We start from the raw sequence: 5,494 nt of genomic DNA, 5'->3' as shown, positions 1-5,494 counted from the left end.
TTTATCGAAGGATTTTCGAAGTTGGCACTTCCTTTGACTCAGTTGACCTGTAAAGGTAAAGCTTTTGTGTGGGATGCTCAGTGTGAGAATAATTTCAATGAGTTGAAGCGAAGATTGACGACGGCCCCAATTTTGATTTTACCAGAGCCGGATAAACCTTTTGTGGTATATTGTGATGCGTCTAAGTTGGGTTTAGGTGGTGTGCTTATGCAAGATGGCAAAGTAGTGGCTTATGCGTCAAGACAATTGAGAATTCATGAGAAGAATTACCCTACACATGATTTAGAGTTGGCTGCTGTGGTTTTTGTGTTGAAAATTTGGAGACACTATTTGTACGGTTCCAGATTTGAAGTGTTTAGTGATCATAAGAGTCTGAAATATTTATTTGATCAAAAAGAGTTGAATATGAGGCAGAGAAGGTGGCTAGAGTTGTTGAAGGATTATGATTTTGGTTTGAATTATCATCCGGGTAAAGCCAATGTGGTTGCAGATGCCTTGAGTAGGAAAATGTTGCACATGTCGGCAATGATGGTGAAAGAATTTGAATTACTGGAACAGTTTAGAGACTTGAGTCTTGTTTGTGAATTGGCACCTCAGAGTGTGCAGTTGGGTATGTTAAAAATTAATAGTGATTTCTTGAAGAGTATCAAGGAAGCACAGGAAGTTGATGTGAAATTTGTAGATTTGATGACTGCTAGTAATCAGAATGCAGATGGTGATTTTCAGGTTGATGATCAAGGAGTGTTGAGATTCCGAGGCAGGATTTGTATCCCTGATAATGATGAATTGAAAAAGTTGATTTTAGAAGAGAGTCACAGAAGTAGCTTGAGTATTCATCCGGGAGCTACAAAGATGTATCATGACTTGAAGAAACTGTTTTGGTGGTCTGGATTGAAGCGTGATGTCGCACAATTTGTTTATGCATGTTTGACTTGTCAGAAATCGAAAGTTGAACATCAGAAGCCTGCTGGTTTGTTGACACCATTAGATGTGCCGGAATGGAAATGGGATAGCATCTCCATGGACTTTGTGACGAGTTTACCAAACACTCAAAGAGGGCATGATGCCATTTGGGTTATTGTCGATAGATTGACGAAGTCGGCACACTTCATTCCGATTAATATCACCTATTCAGTAGCTCAGTTGGCGGAGATCTATATTCATAATATTGTGAAGTTGCATGGTGTTCCATCGAGTATTGTGTCGGATAGGGATCCGAGGTTCACTTCGAGATTTTGGAAGAGCTTGCAAGAAGCTTTGGGCTCTCAGTTGAAGTTGAGTTCAGCGTATCATCCGCAAACAGATGGTCAGTCAGAAAGAACGATCCAATCATTAGAAGACTTGTTGAGGGTGTGTGTACTTGAGCAAGGTGGAGCTTGGGACAGTCACCTACCATTGATAGAGTTCACGTACAACAATAGTTACCATTCGAGTATTGGTATGGCACCTTTCGAAGCTTTATATGGTCGAAGGTGTAGAACTCCTTTATGTTGGTTTGAGTCGGGTGAAAGTGTTGTGTTAGGGCCTGGAATAGTTCAGCGGACTACGGAGAAGGTCAAGATGATAAGAGAGCATATGAAAGCGTCGCAGAGTCGACAGATGAGTTATCATGACAAGCGTAGGAAGGACCTTGAGTTTCAAGAGGGTGACCATGTGTTCTTGAGAGTCACTCCTATGACTGGTGTGGGTCGTGCATTGAAGTCCAAGAAGCTGACTCCAAAGTTTATTGGTCCTTATCAGATATCTGAGAGAATTGGCACGGTGGCTTATAGCGTTGGTTTGCCACCACATCTTTCGAACTTGCATGATGTGTTTCATGTGTCACAACTTCGGAAGTATGTAGCGGATCCTTCACATGTCATTCCTAGAGATGATGTGCAAGTTAGAGACAACCTTACGGTAGAAACTTTACCTTTGAGGATCGATGATCGTAAGGTGAAGACGTTGAGAGGCAAGGAGATACCTCTAGTGAGAGTTGTTTGGGGAGGAGCAGCTGGTGAAAGTCTTACTTGGGAGTTGGAGAGTAAGATGCAGGAGTCTTATCCTGACTTGTTTACTTGAGGTAATATTTCGAGGACGAAATTCTATAAGTTGGGGAGAGTTGTAACGCCCCATTTTTATTCTAATATTTTAGTAGATGTGTGAATATTTTTATATGACTTTAATTGCTATATATATATGATTTTATGTGAAATATATGTTTTATATGATTTTTATATGAAATATGTTATGATGCTATTTATTATATGAATATTGGGGTTGTGTATTATTTAAATGAATGTTGTTATTATTGGATAGAAATAATATGAGAAATAGAAATATTATAGAAATAGTATTTATTTTTGGTTAAGGGGAATTAAGTGGAAATTAATAGAAATTAAGGGAGTTGGGTGAGAAAAGAAAAGAGAGATATTTTTGAAGTAAAAGAAAGAAAAAGGGAGAGAAACATTTTCACGTAAAAACATTAGAAGAAAACTGGTTTTGGAGAGAAAACCTAGAAGAGGCCAAGAGAGAGCTAGGAAGGAATCGATTGCGGTAGCTTGACGTTTGGTGTTGCTGAATTAAGGTAAGGGTGGGATTCCTTTCAATAATCATGGTATATAATTCTGAAATTTGATGAATTGTTGTTCTTGGTTTTAGGGTTAGAAGTTTTATGTTAATTGAAGAAAATATGATGAATGGTGTTGTTTGAGGCATGTTTCTATGTTGTTTTAGTTACTATGTTGCATATAGAACCTGTAAACATTGTTCTAATTCATTTTGGGTGATTAGGGGATCAGAAAATGGGTTTTTGGGGTGAAAATGGTGTTAAAATCGTAACAGTAGATGAAAAACTCGCCAGAAATTCGCTATTAGCGTAACCCTCTGGAACAGGTACGCTATTAGCTCAATTTTCGCTATTAGCGAAATTGTCCAGTGACAGCATTTTCTGTTTCGCGTTCTTGTGTCTTTTTCACCCGTTTCTATTTTGAATTAGCTTTAGGTGTAAACATAAAAGTTGTAGATAATTGAGTTAGCTTTCTAATGGCTTTGGAGTGACTAGAAAATTATTTGTAGATTTAGAGTTATGATGAAAATAGTCCAAGTGGGTCTTCAGAAAAATTTAAGAAAACTTAGCATAACTATTCCCAAGTTAGTCCAAAACTTATGGTTGGTTTCCCAACTTCAAACTTAAGTGTTAGGGATTTAGTTGAGATGTTTTATGAGTATTTGGATTATGTTATATTGATCAAAACTTAAATGCTTTTGGGGGATGTTTTAGACTTTGAGATGAATGTAATTGATTTATATATATGTTATGTTGTTGATTTCCGTTGTTGATGTCGTTGTATCATCTGATGTCGAAGTTGGGGAGTGTGTCATAATTGTTTTAGGCACATATGTTGTTGTTGCAGTCGCTGTTGAAGTTGTATGTTGATATACACAAGTTGAGTCCATTTGCATACTCACAATCGTTGGGGGCTTATGCCCTGGAATGTTCATCATTCAACCCGTTGGGGGCTTATGCCCTGGAATGTTTATCATTCACCTGTTGGGGGCTTATGCCCTGGGATGCTTTAACCATCCAAATTGTTGGGGGCTTATGCCCTGGAATGCTTAGCATTCAACGCGCATAGATTGGTACCACCTACATGATGCATTAGTTGTTGTTGTCGTTGTAGCGTTGTCGAGTTGTTGTCGTTGTAGCATTGTCGAGTTGTTGTCGTTGTAGCATTGTCGAGTTGTTGTCGTTGTCGAATTGTCGAGTTATCGGTGTCATTGTGGATAATGTTGTTGTTGTTGTTGTTGTTGTTGTTGTACCTTGTTGCCGAAAATGATTATGTTGTTGTTATATGTATTCTTTATATACATCATTAATGATGCATGTTGTGATATACTGTTATTTTCATTAATTTGATGAATTATATATTATCATTATTGGATAAGTTTCTCACCCCTTCTGCGTATATGTTGCCTCGACCGTGGGTAATGTGCAGGTAATGATGGCTTGTAGGTTGATTGGCTCAAGTGTCTAGGGCTCTGATACATATTAGGATGGGGATCATCGCGAGTGTCTTCTCATTTCTTTTATGTATCACATATTTTGGAAAAGACTTGCTATTAGAATAAAGTTGAATTATGTTGTGGCCTTATGCCAAGACTTTTATTGATGTTGAATTTGGTTGAATTTATATTTTAAAGAATTATTCCGCTGCAGTTTGTAAGATAATTTAAATGTCGGTTTTTAAATAAATAGACAATTTTCTATTATGAAATTTTGAAAAGTTGTGTGACACTCCGTTGTGTGATTACTCTGATTTTATTTATTAATATTAATTTGTTGGGAGAACGGGGTGTTACAGGTACTCCTGTAGCTGTGTACCCCACTCAACATAGAGTATAGATCTCATTAAGAGTTACTATTACCTCATCCTTCTTTCGCTGTAGGATCATGCTTTCTATATTCTTTATCTCATAGCATGTTCTACCACTTCATGACTTGTTATTACCCGTTGAACCTATTTCTTGGGATCTCCAGTCATGTAGGTCGGGTTACCATCACTTGTGGGCTATAGACATTAGTCCCATCCTACTGGATGTTTCTCAGACTTTCTTTCTATTAAGTCCTTTCGTCAAAGGATCAGCTAAGTTTTCATTTGTACGTACAACATCAACTCTAACCGCTCCATTAGGGATACACTCTCTAATCGTGCTGTGTTTTCGCCTTATCTGTCGTCTCTTACCATTTGTAATAACGATTCTTAATCTTTGCAATAGCTGCGGTACTATCACAATGAATTAACACAGCAGGTAACGGTTTTTCCCATAGAGGGATCTCAGCTAGCAAGGATCTTAGCCAACTTGCTTCTTCACTAGTTTTCTCTAGTGTTCTCATCTCAGATTCATTCCATAGTGGACTGAGTCAATATCATTTGTTTTAACAAACAACTCCTCTAGTGATGCTCAATGTGCAAACACTAGTCGCTAAATATTCATCTGAAAGATGTTCTATTTTATATCTTGTACCATTTAAGTACAATATGTTACTCCTAGTGAAGTAATCTTAGAGTCATAGTCTTCTTAAGACACCTCATGACTCTTTCTATAGCATGTCAATGCTTCCCATCCGTCTACTAGTAAACTTGCACAAGAGTTTCACGACATCGACAATGTCGGATCTAATACATTCAATGGCATACCTAAGTGCTGCCAATGATGCTCGTATATTCTGTTTTTCTAATTCCATCTCAAGTGTTCTTACACTTGGATCATAATATGTGATTGCAAGTTTACGGTGAAATAATTACATTTCCTTAAGATCTTCTCAACTTTGTGAGATTTATCAAAAAATTTATCTTTTCTGATCTAGTAATCTTGAAACCAAGAATTATTTCAATTTTTGTCTAGGTCTTTCATATCAATGTTATTGATAAACAATGATTTCACATAATTCATAACATGAATCTTTAAATCAAATATGAGCAAGTCGTCTTCATAGAGACATATGATCGTG

The 5,494-nt window shown here is 37.2% G+C and overlaps 1 long non-coding RNA gene across 1 annotated transcript; it reads left to right on the top strand.

Moving 5' to 3' along the window:
- The first annotated feature begins 2,093 nt into the window (after positions 1-2,093).
- Positions 2,094-4,256, top strand: LOC146923008 (uncharacterized). Its single transcript, XR_015012668.1, has 2 exons — positions 2,094-2,566; positions 3,978-4,256. It is a non-coding gene; the product is annotated as an uncharacterized LOC146923008 (long non-coding RNA).
- Positions 4,257-5,494: the final 1,238 nt, after the last annotated feature.

Source organism: Medicago sativa, chromosome 5 (assembly GCF_051527215.1).
Source record: "Medicago sativa cultivar Bolivia chromosome 5, Bolivia_mono, whole genome shotgun sequence".
In the NCBI taxonomy this organism is placed as follows: domain Eukaryota; kingdom Viridiplantae; phylum Streptophyta; class Magnoliopsida; order Fabales; family Fabaceae; genus Medicago; species Medicago sativa.
This window is presented reverse-complemented; position numbering and strand designations above follow the sequence as displayed.